At 42.5% G+C, this 19,912-nt stretch overlaps 1 protein-coding gene across 2 annotated transcripts in view; it reads right to left on the bottom strand.

Annotated features, from left to right (window-relative positions):
* Positions 1-19,912, bottom strand: part of tnmd (tenomodulin) — a 199,858-nt gene that overhangs the window by 2,000 nt on the left and 177,946 nt on the right. The window lies entirely within an intron of this gene.

Below are 19,912 nucleotides of genomic sequence, written 5' to 3'. Positions count from 1 at the left end.
AAGCAGTTTATTCACAAGCAAATTCAGAACAAATGACATTTAATTCCCGTCACACAGCAGCACAACAAGCTCTGATCTGAGTTGTGGTGCACTTACCCCTACTTGACATTTTATTTGCATCCAAATTCACCTTTATTTACAGGAAACATATCATAATTCACATAGATAAAAGGTCAGTTGAGCTTGAAGGACAAGGGTAAAGGGTTTGCAAGTCGAGGCTGCAGTGCCAACAATGCTGCTTCTACTAGATGTGATGGGAACCTGGCGTGTTTGCACCAAAAATGTCCAGAATTTACAATGGACTTTATCACAGACTGGACTGAATAATGAAGAACTCCAATTATTTTTTTGCTAGTTATAACCTTCAGTTCAATTTAATTTTGTGTTTGTATGATTTTTATGATTTGTGTAAATCCTATTTATTTAAAATATCCTCCAGGCCACCCAAAGAGGATGGGTCCCTGCTGAGTCTGGTTCCTCTCAAGGTTTCTTCCTGTATTTTTTTTAGTTTTTTTTGTATTTTACCCCTTTTTCTCCCACTTTTTAGCACATCCAATTTCTACCCGTCAATCATCCTCTGGTTGGTCCCTGCTCCCGATTGGGGAGGACGAGGCTGCTCCTCGCCCCCTCCGAGACATGCACAGCAATCAAACATCTTATCACCTACACTTGACGAGCGCAGTGTGGCACGGCACTGTGCGCGGAGGGCCACACCCCCTACCGCACTCCTTCCCCATCTCCGTGCAGGCGCCACCAACCAGCCAGCAAAGGTCATAATCGCACTAGTCTGAGAGAGAGTCCCCAGCGGGCTTTTTAGTCCCGCCCCCTATCTGAACAACCTGCCAATCGTTGTTCATGTAGCCACTCAGCCGGCAAAGGCAGAGCTGGATTTGATACAATGTATTCAAGATCCAGCTCTGGTTGCAGTGTGTGTATTTTCCGCTGCGCCACCTGAGCAGCTCTTCCTGTAATTTTAAGGAAGTTTTTCCTTGCTACTGTCGCCCTCGGCTTGCTCAATAGGGGTTGTTGGTCTGTTGGTCCTGGATTCTGTAAAGTTGCTTGTTGTCCATTGTAGAAAGCACTATATAAATAAATTTGACTTGACTAGACTTGACTAAAACAGAAATTGAACATCATAATGTGCATGAACCCATTAAATCTCACTGTGAGACTTCTGGATTGGACTTTATCTCAAATCAAATTGAATTTTATGGTGCTTTTTACAATAGACATGGTCCAAAACAGACCAAAAACCTCGGTTGAGCAAGCCAAGGGCGATTACTGTCAGGTAATGGTCACGGCATATACTGTTGCGACCTACTAAAAGAGAAAACTTTTACTCATGGTGTTCCACAAGGCTCAGTTCTTGGCCCACTGTTTTTACATGCTCCCCCTTGGTCTTATAATCAGACTGCATAGTCTGCAATTCCATTGTTATTCTAATGATGCACAGATTTGGGACAGTATGAGTCTTTGACGAGCAAAGATGATCAGAGGATCTCCAGTTCATCAACAAATGTGTGAGAAAATGATTGAAATGTTTAAAAACAACGTACTTCAAAGAAAGACTGGAAGGGATTTGCATCTGCTGCAGGCACTGCCAATTATGCCCACTAGATGGTGCCCAGCCGACCAGTGGCAACACCGAGTTTCGAACCGGGGAGTTCAGAAACTCAGTGCTGGTGTGCAAGCGGAATATCCCGCTGCGCCACCTGGGCGCCTTTTTTTTTTGTTGCTCCGGACCAAAGATGAAAAGAACCATCCAGACTGTTATCAGCAACAAGTCCAAAAGCCAGGGTCTGTCATGGTATGGGGCTAAAAAAAATGCGACAAAGATGATCCCGTACTGTTGCACATCTTAAGACGTGTTTGCAGGAAGAATCGGACAAAATAAAACCTGAGACACTAAATCACTCCCAGCTTTTTTTGGAATGTGTTGCAGGCCTGAAATGCAGGAATGGATGTTTATTAATAAATGAAATTAAGGTGAGCAGATAAAACATGAAATATCTCAGGTTCATCCTGTCTGCAATGAAACGAACTCCCAAGAAGCTGAACAAGCTCATAAGGAAGGCTGGTTCTGTGCTGGGTTTCGCTCTGGAGCCCCTAGAGCTAGTTGTTGAGCAGAAAATCCTGCACAAGCTGCTCAATTTAATGGACAACACCTCACACCCGTTGCACGATCTGCTGATTAAACAGCAAAGTGCTTTCAGTGGAAGGTTCCGCCAACTCCGCTGCAATAAAGAACACTACAGGAAGTAATTTCTGCCCACTGCAGTGGCAACCTATAATGACTCACTGGAGCAAGAGGAGGACGCAGAGCCTATAGTACCCACGAAAGACAATAAACCTTGCAAATGATACTATTTGATTTGCAAATTGTGCATTTTATTTTTAAATAATTTATATCTTATTTTTGCATTACATTACTTTTTAAAATTTTTATTCTTTTCTGTACTACATTGTCATGTCGTTGTGTAATGCTTGTGATAACTGTAAATTGCTGCTGTAACACTGCGATTTGCCTTCAGGGATCAATCAATCAGCCTAATATTGTGTTGGTCCCCCTTTTGCTGCCAAAACAGCCCTGACCCATTGAGGCATGGACTCCACTAGAGCCCTGAAGGTGTGCTGTGTTATCTGGCACCAAGATGTTAGCAGCAGATCATTCAACGCCTGTAAGTTGCGAGTTGGGGCTTCCATGGATCGGACTTGTTTGTCTAGCACATTCCACAGATGCTTGATTGGATTGAGATCTGGGGAATTTAGAGGCCAAGTCAACACCTCAAACTCGTTGTTGTGCTCCTCAAACCATTCCTGACCCATTTTTGCAGGGTGCATTATCCTGCTGAACGAGGCCACAGCCATCAGGGAATAGCGTTTCCATGAAAGGGTGTACATGGTCTGCAACAATGCTTAGGTAGTTGGTACGTGTCAAGGATGGCAGGACTGAAGTTTTTCCAGCAGAACATTGCCCAAAGCATCACACTGCCTCCCCCGGTTTGCCTGCTTCCCATAGTGCATCCTGGTGCCATGTGTTCCCCAGGTAAGCGACGCACACGCACCCGGCCATCCACGTGATGTAAAAGAAAACATGATTCATCAGACCAGGCCACCTTCTTCCATTGCTCAGTGGTCCAGCTCCGATGCTCACGTGCCCAAACACCTTATACCTTTCTATCAGAACCAGCATTAACTTCTTCAGCAAGTTGAGCTACAGTAGCTCGTCAGTTGGATAGGACCACATGGGCTAGCCTTCTCTCCCCACATGCATCAATGAGCCTTGGCCTCCCATGACCCTGTTGCCGGTTTACCACTGTTCCTTTCTTGGACCACTTTTGATAGATACTGACCACTGCAGACCTAGAACACCCCACAAGAGCTGCAGTCTTGGAGATGTTCTGACCCAGTCGTCTAGCCATCACAATTTGGTCCTTGTCAAACTCGCTCAAATCCTTACGCTTGCACATTTTTCCTGCTTCTAACACATCAACTTTGAGGATAAAATGTTCACTTGCTGCCTAATATATCCCACCCACTAACAGGTGCCATGATGAAGAGATAATCAGTGTTATTCACTTCACCTGTCAGTGGTCATAATGTTATGCCTAGTTGGTGTATATAGTGTATAACCAGGATTCTTTTGGACTTCATAATATGCACACATTTTCAATGCAGACAGGTCCAGACTGCGGGCAGGAATCTGTTGTATGCAGCAAATGAGGGATTAGCATTTAAGTGTAAGAGACACATACTTTCTGTTTTATTGTGTAGTTACCGCCCCAAAGTTTTTGTATTTTTAAATGATGTTAAAATGTATTTTCAGCTGTTCTGGATTAGAAATAGTTTTTGTTTTTATATTGTGTTTAATATTATATAATACATTTTCAATACTATAAAAATTTTGCACTGCTGATTGTCGGCACTATTTTTTTCCTTCATTTTGGGACTGTGAAGTATGAACTGTAAATTACCTGAGGTGTAATTTCATTTTAATTTGAAACAACCTTACAAATTGCTGCTGTAGGCAGTCTCACTTAAATACCCAGAAGACTGGTTACTGTAGAATGGACCACAGCTATTCGTTAGGTTTATAATGTAATTAAAGCAGCAGCCTCAGTTTCTCATGGATGGCTTTATAAAAGCATAAAAATGTAAAACACATTTTTGCAGGGCACTTGGGAAGAGGCAGAATCCTCATTACTATTCAGTAGTTCAGTTTATCACTAATAAGATGGAGTAGTCAGGGGTGAAGAATGAGTTAAATACCACAAACGAAAACAGCTAAATAGTAAGCAGTTGAAATGATATAATAATATACAATAAAATACAATATTATACAATAATATTGCTAATAATTTGAGCATGCTAAATATGTTAGGATGATCAGAATGACATTAAACCCAGAACTGTATTATAAACCATGCAGTAGCAAACTTCACTTGTTTTTGATCATTTTTCGTCCATTTATTATGCATTTGTGAGGTCAGACACTGATGTTGGACGAGAGGGCCTGGCTTGCAATCTCTGTTTTAGTTCATCCCAAAGGTGTTTGATGGGGTTAAGATCAGGGTTTTGTGTTGGCCAGTCAAGTTCTTCCACCCCAAACCAACCCAACCATACCTTTATGGATTTGTGCAGTGAGGCACAGTTATGTTGGAACAGAAAAGGTACCTTGAACTCGATGCCCTTCATCGGGAAATGTGTACCCTTAAACTCGACGTTTCCCTTAAACTCGGAGTGTGTGCAACTGCCATTTTGTTCAGCGCTTGGCTTGAGTGGTGCAGTAAAACGTCATCAAATTGCGAATATGAAGAATCTGCATTTGTGTGGAATAATTGTCAAATTCACTCTAAATGCATCCACATGTATCTGTGTTTAAATGGTTTTGTTCTCCTGTTTCACTTTTAAACTTGTGTTTTAGCTTGGGGTGCTGATAAATTGTAAGAATCAGCTTGTCAGCAAGAATCTAAACTGCTTATTGTTAACAAAAGCTTAATGACTGAATGTATTGAAAGAACGACATAGAAACACTAAACCTCTATTAATTAGTACTGCTCTCTCCACTAATGAAATTCCTCACTTGTTGTATTGGTACAAAATGCCACATTGAGCTTTGTGCACCGCTAAAGCAAATGTGCCGCTTTTCTTATGAATGTTGTACGGTATTCCAAGATCAAGCACTTTCACAATTAAGAAGCATAAGGAAACAATAAAGACGTAAAGGTAATTAATTGTATTTCAGTGTTTTTATATTATATTTGTATTATTTTTGTAATGTATAAGTGTCAAAAACAACCACATTATTTTATATTAGCTTAAAATATATGCAGTTTTACGGGACCATGGGACGCATTGACAGGTTTCCCATACATCCTTATGGGAAACAATAGCTTGAAACTCAGTCATTTAAAGTCGATGCCACTCCCAGAGTGGAGTTTCAAGGAAGCACTGTATATATATATGTGTGTGTGTGTGTGTGTGTGTGTCTTGATCCTGATTTAAAAACCTTGGCCTATTTTTTACTCTCCCAGGTATGAGGGAAATTTGGAAAGCGGTTATATACAATCCAGGCAAATTGTGAATTAATAGCCCCTGGCCTTCTCGATTGCAATGGAGATCATGTGCCCTTTCCGGATTACTCAGAAGTGAGTGCTGTTCCTTTGATCAGCAGCTGCACTGAGATGAAGTCAAAGAAGAAGCACTTACCTCTATTGCACTGTACATGCAGATAGCACTCTTAACTCAACACTGTTTTATCTGACTGCATTTCAATTACTGGGCAGCAGACAAGTCTTTCGAGGCGGCATTACGCAATTTGTCTGATGAAAAATCACTGTTGTACAGCCAGTCAAAGGCATTGATCTATGGATGATGCACAGATGGGGCATCTGCTGGGGTGGAGTTTGCAGGAGTGATATGTTTTAAACAAATTACAGAGAAACGCATCCTTATACAATTAACAACAAGGCATGTGATGCCCCAGGTCTCACAAGGAATTTTAACTACAAATGTGAAGTAATGTCGCCTTACATGAAGAAGGAACTGGGTTCGATTCCAAGGTGGAGCCCTTTCTGTGTGGAGTTTGCATGGGTCTGCATGGGTTTCCTCCCACAGACATGCAGTCAGGTTAATTAGAGAGATACAAAATTGCCCTAAGTGTTTGTGTGTGTGCCCTGTGACTGATCAGTGACCTGTCCAGGATGTTTCCCACCCTTTGCCCAGTAAGTTGCACCCACTGCGAAAACAAGGATGAAGCTCTGGTAAAACACACAATGAATTGATAAATTAATGAATATGTGGGGTAACTGCTTTATTTTAGACAGGGACCACTTTTCTACCTAAATGGTGCCAATGCTGGTGCCAAAATCACAAACGCTTTGGCACATTTATACTGTAAAATCACAGATTTTTGACCAGAAAATTTGGTGCCGTAATCACGCAACTAACCTGTGACACAAGCTGCCGATGGGTGGAGGTCCCCACCACATAGTTTTATGTTCCTCCCCTTTTTCTCCTGACTTCAGCACATCCAGTTACCCAATTGCATTGTGCTTCCTCTCTACGGATGCCGATCCACGTTTTGATTAAGAAGAGTGAGACTGACACATGCCCCCTTCGACACGTGTGCAGTAGCCGACTGCATCTTTTCACCTGCACGAGGCGAGTTCATATGAGGATCAGCTTTGTGTGCAGAGAGCCACACCCTGTCCACATTATCCCTCGCCATCAATCAGCCAGCAGAGGTTGTAATTGCCTCAGTTATGAAGAGTTCCCTTGTCTGGCTCCCATCCTGTATGAACAACAGTCAATCGTTGTTCATGTAGGCGCCCGGCCCAGCTGGATGGCAGAGCTGAGTTTCGAACCGACAAGTTTGAAATGTCAGCTCTGGTGTGCTAGCGTGTTTTACCGCTGTGCCACCTGAGTGCCCCACATTGTTTACCTGACTTTCCGCCAAACAGTAGCAATTGATCGTTAGCGGTCAAGAGAAGAAACAAACACATTACTTAATATGCAATATGGTCCTCAAAAGAAATAAAAGATAACATACGCATTAGTGCAGCCACATGATCTGATATGTGTGACCATGCGTAATATGCATGAAATGCTCATGCACATAAATAGAAATCACTAAAGGTGTTTATTGAGGTCACATAATTTGATGGTCACAGATGTTAGTGAAACACTCTGCATAATGACTATACACAATCACAACAGGCAAAGCAAACAAAGCACTTGCCTTTTATTTGTCATCTGTATAGAAGCCCAAACCAGAAAAAGTTGGGACAGCATGGAAAATGCAAATAATAAACATTTATTTATCTTACATTATTATCTTACATTTACTTTGACTTTTATTTGATTGCAGACAGGATGAACCTGAGATATTTCATGTTTTGTCTGGTCAACTTCATTTCATTTATTAATAAAAGCATTTATCACTTTGTAATGTTGCTATTCCTTTTCACCACACTTAAAAGACGTTTTGGCACTGAGGATACCAAGTGATTTAGTGTTTCAGCTTTTATTTTGTCCCATTCTTCCTGCAAACACATCTTAAGATGTGCAACAGTACAAGGTCGTCATTGTTGTCACATTTTTTGTTTCAAAATTCTCTATTGGGGACAGGTCAGGACTGCAGGCAGGCCAGTCCAGTGCTCGTACCCTTTTCTTCCGCAGCCATGTCTTTGTAATGTGTGCAGCATGTGGTTTTGCATTGTCTTGTTGAAAAATGCATGAAAAGATGACGTCTTGAAGGCAGCATATGTTGCTCTAAGATCTCAATATACTTTTCTGCATTAATGCTGTCATCACAGAAGTGTAAATGACCTTTGCCAAGGGCACTGACACAGCCCCATACCATGACAGACCCTGGCTTTTGGACTTGTTGCTGATAACAGTCTGGGTGGTCCTTTTCGTCTTTGATATGGAGCACACGTCCATTTTTTTCCAAAAAAAAAAAAAAGACCTGGAATGCTGATTCATCAGAACACAACACAAGGTTTCCACTGTGTAATGGTCCATCCTAGATGCCTCCGAGCCCAGAGAAGTCAACGTCGCTTCTGGACATGGTTAACATAAGTCTTCTTGTTTGCACAGTAAAGTTTTAAGTGACATTTGTGCATGTAACTCTGTATTGTAGTGCTTGATATAGGTTTGCCAAAGTAATCCCTCACCCATATGGTTATATCAGCTATTGATGCAGTGCCGTCTGAGGGATTGAAGACCACGGGCGTTCAGCTTAAGCTTGCACCCTTGACCTTTACGCACTAAAATTCCTCCCAATCCTTTCTTTGAGGTACATTGTATTGAAACATTTCAATAATTTTCTCACACATTTGTTGACAAACTGGAGATCCTCTGATCATCTTTGCTCATCAAAGACTCAGCCTTTCCTGGATGCTGCTTTTGTACTAAACCATGATTACAATCACCTGTTTGGAATCATATCATTATTTAGTTTTTTCACCTCATTGCTAGCCCTAAATTGCCCCTGTCCCAACTTCTTCTGGAATGTGTTTCAGGCCTGAAATGCAGGAATGGAGGTATATTAACAAATCAAATGAAGTTGAGCAGACAAAACATGAAATATCTTGAGTTCTATCTGTCTGCAATCAAATAAAAGTCAAAGTAAATGTAAGGAACACTGCATTTTTATTTTATTTGCATTTTCTATATTGTCCCAACTTTTTCTGATTCGGAGTTGTAGATTTCATAGGTGAATTTTGTAATTAACTGATTTCTTTACATACTACACACAGCAGCATAGGTGTGGACTATTATCTAAGAATAAAAAATGGAATCTTTGCACTTTAATTTAACTACGGCTGCTCTTTATCATATTTCTACAGGTAATAGCTTCATCTTTCCATTAGTAAGATCCAGAAGCATGGCACATCTCAGTGGTATAGTACATGATCTTGTAATTTAGCACAGTCTTAGTTAAAGGTAATTGGTGATGTCCCAATAGTCTCAGGTACAATAGAGTCAATGTGATTAACATCCGAGCCGAGTTCTCATAAGCACACATTTTAATGTTTCAATAATTGTTTTAAAAACTACATTATTCTGATAATGGGAAAAAAATAATAAAAGACTTATGGTGCTTTTTCAATTGATATATTACTTTAGCACATGTAGCCAATTACTCATTCATAATGTTGGTCTGGTCTGGGGACTTTTTACTGTTGCGCAATAATTAAATAATAATCCATGGCAAATAAAAAGCTTTTTTGTTATATATACATAGACACGTGTGCAGTGCAATGATATTCTTTTTTGCATATCCAATTACCCAATTGCATTACGCTTCCTCTCTACTGATGTTGATCTCCACCCTGGTTGAGGAGAGCCGAGACACGTGTGCAGTGGCCGACTGCATCTTTTCACCTGCTGGAGGCGAGTTCATATGCGGATCAGCTTTGTGTATGGAGAGCCACACCCTGATCAACGCATTATCCCTCGTCTCTGTGCAGGTGGAATCAGCCAGCAGAGGTCGTAATTGCATCAGTTATGAACAACAGCCAATTGTTGTTCATGTAGGCGCACATCCTGTCTGGTGGCAGAGCTGAGATTCGACATGACGAGTTTGAACAGTCGCTGCATGGCATGGATCTATTATCAGGTATGTACAAAAATCAATTGCATAATTGCATTTATTCTGTAAAAAATGTCATTCAGTGTGATCAGACTAATTAAGCTGTAACGACTAAATTACTAAATTACTAAATCACACGTCTCCATGCATGAGACAGTTCGGTTCTCAACAGATGGATGAAATGGAAGGAATATCAAGGTACCCAAAACTGGGTCGAAATGCCATACATTTACTCTGTTACATTTCTTACTAACCCTGTTTAAATAAATTGTCCATTTGGCTGAGGAAATGTTATCCATCATGGGTAACACACACCACCCTCTGAACAGCACAATCACCAGACAGAGAAGTGTGTTCACTGACAGACTGTGTCTCTGTCCTGTTCAACAGACAGGCTGAGAAAGTGTTTTGTACCTCAAGCAGTCAGATGGCGGGGTCATTAAATGTAGGTCATATCCAAACCTGCATACTCGTCTTGAATATTTTAATTTTTATATTTAAATTTACATATCTCAGTTATAATCTATACTATTGTTTCTATTATATACACTTATCAGCCATAACATTAAAACCACCTCTTTGTTTTAAGCCCCCCTGTTTGATCCCCCATCCTGTATCACCCCACTCCCTGTCTCCTACACACCTACCCACTCCCTGTCTCCTACACACCTAATCGTGTCTCCTCACATCTTTTGTTATTCTGTATCCTGACCCCCTCCATTGTGATTACCCACAATAAAACCAACACCCTTTTATTACACTAGCCCAACCTTTGTTCACCTTTGTAGTATCCCGCTTCATTGTCATTTCCATCCCCCTTAACCTCCTCCTCCTCTCCCTAATTCCTCCCCTCACTTCGAGTGTAGAAAAGGCTCCCCAAAACTATGTCTAGTTAGATTTTTCTGTCGGTCTCACAAGCTGTGCCCATACGTCTGTATGTGTCAATAAACTACTCCTGAAGACCCGGAAGTCTCCTGGCTCCTGTTTTGCTGAATTTCTAACAGTTGGTGCCGTGACCCGGATGGCAAACTGAAACCTTGGTGAGTAAACGCCATTTCGAACCTAAGAGATATTTTGGCTGAATAAGATAAAACGGAGTCAGTAAAGGTTATCCTCTTTGCAAAAGAGAAAATTGTAATACATTATTACTGATTGTAACAGATATTTTCTCTGAAAGACAGGAAGTTTGATTGTTACTGCATCTGATAGTGATCTGTATTTGCTGTGGTTACTGTTAGTGTAACCTGTCTACAGCTGTTTGAGGATTCTGTTGGTTACTTTTGTAGTAATCTGTATATTTGCTGTTGGTTACTGTCGGTGTAATCCGTCCACTTCTGTTGGTTACTGTCAGTGTAATCCGTCCACAGCTGTTAAGAATTCGTTGGTTACCTTTGTCGTAATCTGTGTTTGCTGTTGGTTACTGTTAGTGTAATCTGTTTTACAGCTGTTTAAGAATTCGTTGGTTACCTTTGTCGTAATCTGTGTTTGCTGTTGGTTACTGTTAGTGTAATCTGTTTTACAGCTGTTAAGAATTCGTTGGTTACCTTTGTCGTAATCTGTGTTTGCTGTTGGTTACTGTTAGTGTAATCTGTTTTACAGCTGTTTAAGAATTCGTTGGTTACCTTTGTCGTAATCTGTGTTTGCTGTTGGTTACTGTTAGTGTAATCTGTTTTACAGCCGTTTAAGAATTCGGTTGGTTACTGGTGCTTGTAACTATTACCTTTCTTAAAAAAATAAAATAAAATAAGTGAAATCTTTGTTACTGCTGTAGTGCCTTTGTTTTGCTGCAATCCCAGTCAGTAGGGAAAGTTTTGTTTTGTTTTGTTTGTTTTTCTGCTTCCTCACCATGTTTAGTAAAAGTAAAATTGCCCAGGATATTGGTAAAGACTTCTGGAAGCCTCCTAACTATAAATCCAGCACCTTAGTTAAGGGAGGGACTGAAATGCCTGAGTGGACTGATTTAGAGTTTGAAAAGTTAATTAATGACGTAGTAAAGAACCACATTAATGAACAAAAGAGACATCAGTACTTTTCATCCAAGGGTTTCACTGATAATAAAATATGGACTCCTGCTGAGTGTAAAACAGCTTTAGGCTTCGGCCTTAAGCATGACTCAGTTAAGGAATGTCTGTTTGTTTATAAGCAATATTGGGAATACAAGTTGAAATCAATGGATGAAAGGTTAAAAGAAGCTGAGGCAAAGGTTGTTGAACTAACCAGTAAATGTAAAAAGCATGAAACAGCTGCTATAAATGCCCAGAGAACATGTGTGATCCTTCGGCATTCACTAATAGATCTCGAGCAGCAACATGCTAATTGCATATCTAAACCAAAACAGCAGTGCAGTCCCCCACCTGTAACCCCCCTGCCAGGTCAGCCATGCTACACAGAGGATGCCTTGAGTAATGAGACTGACCACTCTGATGGATCGGAATTCTTTTTATCTGATAAGGATTCTGACCATACTAGTGATCAAGTATCTTTTTCAAGACACATTCAAATGCGACCTGTGACTGATGTATCACCAGAGGTACATAATAGGGAAGGTGAAATCAAGGAAACTCGACCAATTTGCCCAGCTGCTTCAGCCCTTTTGTGTGCTATCAGTGAAGTATCTGAGAAACGTGTTGATGTTCAAATCAGAGAACAGAATTTTTCAATTCTTGTAGACACAGGGGCTCAAGTCACTACTTTGTCTGAAACCGTTTGCATATCCTTAGGATTACCTTTAACAGACAAACACATCACAGCTGAGGGAAAGGGTAATGTTGGTATTCCCTTAACTTTATCTTCACCCATATCTGTTAATCTAGGGCCTAAAAGCATTTCATGGCAATTTTGGGTAGGAAAAGTTGAAAATATTTTTGGCATGGATTTTCTGAGGGAGCTTATCTGCTCTTTGTTCATTTCTGCAGATTCTTGTGTTTGGAACCTTGGTGTTGATAATGTTATATTGAGTAGTGAGAATAAGGAAACACATGACACAGATATGAGGGCATTTCCTGATCTTTTGGCTAGCAAAGAACACAAGGCCTTGCGTGACAAAGCACAGTTGTGTTGTGCTGGTGTACAATATTCATGACAATGGGTTACCCAGGGTTCTAGATGAATTTTGCCTGCTAGAAGCTCTGCAATTAATGCAATGTCACTGGCAACTACAGTGCACTAACAGTGCACAAATTGCGAGCTTTCTTAGATCTATGCAAATACTGGAGACCCTGGATAAATTCTTATGCTGCAATTTCACAACCACTATACGATCTGCTTAAAGGTAACCCTGGACAAAACGTCATGAACGCTAGAACAAATAATAATAGTCAAAGGTCCTCATTCTGTGTCAGCACTACTCAATAATGGTCGTGTCTTGTCAGTAACTACCTCCAGGTGAGGTAACTGGCTTGCAGTTCTGACAGCTCCTAATGTGGTAATTCAGAATGCAACCATGAACAATCCTTCCTCTCTTATGATGTCTTCACTGACTGATGCCACTGAGGAAGGAGACGACCATGATTGCATTGAATTATCTAATCCTCATTTTGTTTTTAAAGATGCCCCTCTCGATAACCCTGATTTGATTCTTTTTACTGACAGTTTCTTAAACCACAGTGATGGTCAGCGTAGATCTGGATGGGCAGTAACTGACAGCTACCTAACTTCAGCCAGTGGTAGTCTTCCTCCTTCTTACTCAGCACAGCAGGCTGAGTTGGTGGCCCTAACTAAAGCATGTAAACTTGCATCAGGCAAGAGGGCTATGGTTTATACAGATTCTTGTTATGTACATTTGGGGTGGTCCATGATTTTGGACATTGCGGAAACATAGAGGTTTCCTGACGGCTGCAGGTACCCCTGTTAAAAATGCTGATTCGGTACAGAATCTTTTAGAGGCAGTTAACTGTCGCGGTGTATCTTCCGCCCAGCGCGAACGCGAAGGAAGCATTGAGCGAACTTTACAGAGCCATCAGCGAACTGCAGAACACTCATCCAGACGGACAGTTTATTATCGCTGGGGATTTTAATCATGCAAATCTCAAGTCTGTTCTCCCTAAATTCCATCAGCATGTGGACTTTGCTACGAGAGGAGCGAACACGCTGGATAATGTTTACACGAACATTGCCGGTGCGTACCGGGCGGAACCCCGCCCCCACCTCGGATACTCAGACCACATCTCTGTAATGCTAATTCCAGCATACAGAGCACTCGTCAGGCGCTCCAGACCTGTACAGAAACAGGTGAAAACCTGGCCAGAAGGATCCATCTCTGCTCTTCAGGACTGTTTTGAGTGCACTGACTGGGACATGTTTAGGGAGGCTGCAACATACGGCGATTACACTGATCTAGAGGAGTACATGACTTCAGTGACCTGCTACATCAGCAAATGCATTGAGGACGTCACTACCACTAGAACCATCACTTCCAGACCCAACCAGAAGCCGTGGATGACTCCAGAGGTGCGTGCACTGCTGAGGGCCCGAGACTCCGCTTTTAAAGCAGGTGACCAGCCGGCTCTGAGAACAGCGAGAGCCAGATTGTCCCGGGCAATCCGAGAAGCAAAGCGCGCACACGGCCAGAACATCCACAGCCACTTCCAGAACAGCGGTGACACACGACGCTTGTGGCAGGGCATCCAGGCCATCACCAACTACAGGACGACTCCACCCGTCTGTGACAGTGATGCCTCCCTTCCAGATGCGCTGAATGACTTCTACGCTCGGTTCGAGGCGCAGAACAACATGTTGGCGAGAAAGATGATCCCACCTTGTGATGACCAGGTGCTTCGTCTCACCACAGCGGACGTGAGGAGAACTCTGCACAGAGTCAACCCACGGAAAGCTTCTGGACCAGACAACATTCCTGGCCGAGTGCTCAAAGGATGTGCAGACCAGCTGGCAGATGTATTCACTGACATCTTCAACATCTCCCTGAGCAGCGCCATCGTTCCAACGTGCCTCAAGACGACCACCATCGTACCTGTGCCAAAGAAGTCATCTGTGTCATGCTTCAATGACTATCATCCCGTAGCACTCACGCCTATCATCATGAAGTGCTTCGAGAAACTAGTCATGAGGCATATTAAGACCCTACTGCCTCCCACCATGGACCCACTGCAGTTTGCGTACCGTCCTAACCGCTCAAAGGATGACGCCATATCCACTACACTTCACCTGGCTTCTACACACCTGGACAGAAAGAACACTTATGTCAGGATGCTGTTCATAGACTTTAGCTCAGCATTCAACACCATCATTCCTCAGCATCTAATTGGAAAGCTGAGCACGCTGGGCCTGAACACCTCTCTCTGCAACTGGATCCTGGATTTCTTGACTGAGAGACCTCAGTCCGTCCGGATCGGTAAGAACACCTCCAGCACCACCACACTGAGCACCGGCGCTCCCCAAGGCTGTGTGCTCAGTCCACTGCTGTTTACTCTGCTTACGCACGACTGTACAGCAATGCACAGCTCGAATTTCATCGTTAAGTTTGCAGACGACACAACTGTGGTGGGACTCATCAGCAACAACGATGAGTCAGCGTACAGAGAGGAGATACAACATCTAACGGACTGGTGCCAAGTCAACAACCTGTCTCTGAACGTGGATAAAACCAAAGAGATGGTCATTGACTTTAGAAAGACACTAAGGGACCACTCCCCACTGCACATCGACGGCTCATCTGTTGAGATCGTCAAGAGCACCAAATTTCTCGGTGTTCATCTGGAGGAGAATCTCACCTGGACCCTCAACACCAGTTCTATAACCAAGAAAGCCCAGCAGCGTCTCTACTTTTTGAGAAGACTGAGGAAAGCTCATCTGCCACCCCCCATTCTCACCACGTTCTACAGAGGAACAATCGAGAGCATCCTGAGCGGCTGCATCACTGTCTGGTTCGGAAATTGTACTGCGTCGGACCGCAGGACTCTCCAGCGAGTAGTGAGGACAGCTGAAAAGATCATCGGGGTCGCTCTTCCATCTCTCACGGACATTTTTAACACCCGCTGCATCTGCAAAGCTCTCAGCATTGTGGACAATCCAACCCATCCATCACATGGACTTTTTACTCTGCTCCCGTCTGGGAGACGATACCGCAGCATCCGGACTAACACAACCAGACTGTGTAACAGTTTTATCCCTCAGGCAATCAGACTCCTCAACTCAGTACTGTAACAATTTCCTCTGGAAATGTTTCTGCTGCCACACACTAAACTGTATTGACTATGTTACTTGCATTTTTTGCACACCTCCTGGAACTGAACAAGTAATTTCTGCACCTTACTTGTATTTTTGCACCTTATTTACTTTTTAGGCACCTTATCGGCATTGCCAATTTTACGCTGCTAATGTACAACATGTCACTACCTCATGAACCATTGTACCATCTATTCACCATCATGTACTAACACTTGTCTTTAGTCCTGTCTTCTAATTACTTGTTTATATTAGGGATAATTAGGAATATCTTTTGTAGTTATTTATTATAGGATTTTTTGTATTTATTGTTGTATTTACACTGTTTTTGTATTGTCTTGCACTTTTTGTACCGTGTTACACCGTGATCCTAGAGGAACGCTGTTTCGTTTCAATATGTACTTGTATGTAGCTGAAATGACAATAAAACCCCTCTGACTCTGACTCTGACTTACCTACAGATTTAGCTATTGTTAAAGTCAAATCACACACTGGGGGCATTTCATTTGAAGCACAAGGCAACAGATTTGCTGATGAAGTAGCGAAAAGGACAAGTTTTAACCACCAGCCACTTACTAATACTGAGCGTAGCAGTAATAACACATCTTCCATTTCTAAGTTAAAGTCTGATTCTCCAAGCTGAGAACTTGGATTACTGACTCAACAGTGAAATGTGAGGGAAAGAAAACATGAGAATACATGGAAGGTTGTGTCTGCTCCTCTGAATTAATTTAGGGTCAGTAAGAGGAGGGGTGGGTAATATACAGAGCCACAAGAGAAGAACTGTATGTGTCTAAAACTACGGGGGCCAAACTCTGTGGTGAAGATTTCCACACACTGTATATTACCATAGCAGCCCCTCCTAAGGGACAGATAGTGAGGAGCAGCAAGTAACCTTACATGACAAGTAAATTAATTAATTAAATTAATTAAAGAGACTAAACTCAATGAGGAACAGTTCACTGCGTACGTTTCTTTGTGTTTCCCACAGAAATACCCAGAAGTTGGATGGTGAGCTGGGTATGTCTGCATGACGATCTGCCTGGTTGACTGTTGAAGCCCACTAGAACAACATGTCTACCTGCCACACTCCAACATGGTTTCACTGCATGGGATTGCACATGGATGAACAATGGAGGTGTGACATATCGCCATGCAATCAACCATCCAAGCTCCTGGACTGCATCCATCGTGGACACACCTGAAGACACCACATCTCTCTAAGGACATCTTTGTCGACATACATCCAAGTAACAGCCATAAACAGCTCCAGAACTTGGCTGCATGAACTTCTTGGACAATCTCTGCATAACTTTACAGAAATAGGCATTGTCCTATTCTGTATAGTTATAACCCCTTTAAATGTTTGTTTGTATGTTTTGTATTTTGGCTTTGTGATTCTCCATTAGGCAGAATCAGAGGGAGGATTAAGAGAAATTATCCCCCTCTTTTCTTACATTTTGTATATTGAGTGAGCCCCCCTGTTTGATCCCCCATCCTGTATCACCCCACTCCCTGTCTCCTACACACCTACCCACTCCCTGTCTCCTACACACCTAATCGTGTCTCCTCACATCTTTTGTTATTCTGTATCCTGACCCCCTCCATTGTGATTACCCACAATAAAACCAACACCCTTTTATTACACTAGCCAAACCTTTGTTCACCTTTGTAGTCTCCCACTTCATTGTCATTTCCATCCCCCTTAACCTCCTCCTCCTCTCCCTAATTCCTCCCCTTACTTCGAGTGTAGAAAAGGCTCCCCAAAACTACAGGGGTTGGACAAAATAACTGAAACACCTGGTTTTAGACCACAATAATTTATTAGTATGGTGTAGGGCCTCCTTTTGCGGCCAATACAGCGTCAATTCGTCTTGGAAATGACATATACAAGTCCTGCACAGTGGTCAGAGGGATTTTAAGCCATTCTTCTTGCAGGATAGTGGCCAGGTGGAGGAAAACGTTTTCTGACTCCTGACTTCTCCAAAACACCCCAAAGTGGCTCAATAATATTTAGATCTGGTGACTGTGCAGGCCATGGGAGATGTTCAACTTCACTTTCATGTTCATCAAACCAATCTTTCACCAGTCTTGCTGTGTGTATTGGTGCATTGTCATCCTGATACACGGCACCGCCATTGGATGCACATGGTCCTCCAGAATGGTTCGGTAGTCCTTGGCAGTGACGCGCCCATCTAGCACAAGTATTGGGCCAAGGGAATGCCATGATATGGCAGCCCAAACCATCACTGATCCACCCCCATGCTTCACTCTGGGCATGCAACAGTCTGGGTGGTATGCTTCTTTGGGGCTTCTCCACACCGTAACTCTCCCGGATGTGGGGAAAACAGTAAAGGTGGACTCATCAGAGAACAATACATGTTTCACATTGTCCACAGCCCAAGATTTGCACTCCTTGCACCATTGAAACCGACTTTTGGCATTGGCACGAGTGACCAAAGGTTTGGCTATAGCAGCCCGGCCGTGTATATTGACCCTGTGGAGCTCCCGACGGACAGTTCTGGTGGAAACAGGAGAGTTGAGGTGCACATTTAATTCTGCCGTGATTTGGGCAGCCGTGGTTTTATGTTTTTTGGATACAATCCGGGTTAGCACCCGAACATCCCTTTCAGAGAGCTTCCTCTTGCGTCCACAGTTAATCCTGTTGGATGTGGTTTGTCCTTCTTGGTGGTATGCTGACATTACCCTGGATACCGTGGCTCTTGATACATCACAAAGACTTGCTGTCTTAGTCACAGATGCGCCAGCAAGACGTGCACCAACAATTTGTCCTCTTTTGAACTCTGGTATGTCACCCATAATGTTGTGTGCATTGCAATATTTTGAGCAAAACTGTGCTCTTACCCTGCTAATTGAACCTTCACACTCTGCTCTTACTGGTGCAATGTGCAATTAATGAAGATTGGCCACCAGACTGGTCCAATTTAGCCATGAAACCTCCCACACTAAAATGACAGGTGTTTCAGTTATTTTGTCTAACCCCTGTATGTCTAGTTAGATTTTTCTGTCGGTCTTCCAAGCTGTGCCCATACATCTATCTGTATGTGTTAATAAACGACTCTACTCCTGAAGACTGGCGGTCTCCTGGCTCCTGAATTTTGCTGAATTTCTAACAGTTTCTACACTCACTGTTCATTTTATCAACTCCACTTACCATATAGAAGCACTTTGTAGTTCTACTATTACTGACTGTAGCCCATCTGTTTCTCTACATACCTTTTTAGCCTGCTCTTACCCTGTTCTTCAATGGTCAGAGGTGCCATGTTGAATATCCAGTGGCCAGTATGAGAGAATTCCAACATGTACTGTGACATTCTGAAACAGAGCATGATCCCCTCCCTTCGAAAACTGGGCCTCATGGCAGTTTTCCAACAGGATAACGACCCCAAACACAACCTCCAAGATGACAACTGCCTTGCTGAGGAAGCTGAAGGTAAAGGTGATGGACTAAACCCAATTGAGCACCTGTGGCGCATCCTCAAGTGGAAGGTGGAGGAGTTCAAGGTGTCTAACATCCACCAGCTCCGTGATGTCATCATGGAGGAGTGGAAGAGGATTCCAGTAGCAACCTGTGCAGCTCTGGTGAATTCCATGCCCAGGAGGGTTAAGGCAGTGCTGGATAATAATGGTGGTCACACAAAATATTGACACTTTGGGCACAATTTGGACATGTTCACTGTGGGGTGTACTCACTTATGTTGCCAGCCATTTAGACATTAATGGCTGTGTGTTGAGTTATTTTCAGAAGACAGTAAATCTACACTGCTATACAAGTTGTACACTGACTACTCTAAGTTATATCCAAGTTTTATTTCTATAGTGTTGTCCCATGAAAAGATATAATAAAATATTTGCAGAAATGTGAGGGGTGTACTCACTTTTGTGATACACTGTATGTCTGTTTGAACACTGCCTTATTCTACTCAGGATCAGGTCGCCAGTCCATCAAAGCAGGCACTGAATGTAAATCAAACCCAGGACCAGCATATACTGTACTTTGTTACTCATTTCTGCTTTTCACTTACCTAGTTTTCTATAGTAATTGTATTTATTTCATTTATTTATTCGTATTCTTTGCCCACCGCAGTCAGTATCTTAAGATGTCATTAA

Source organism: Trichomycterus rosablanca, chromosome 8 (genome assembly GCF_030014385.1).
Source record: "Trichomycterus rosablanca isolate fTriRos1 chromosome 8, fTriRos1.hap1, whole genome shotgun sequence".
NCBI lineage: Eukaryota > Metazoa > Chordata > Actinopteri > Siluriformes > Trichomycteridae > Trichomycterus > Trichomycterus rosablanca.
This window is presented reverse-complemented; position numbering and strand designations above follow the sequence as displayed.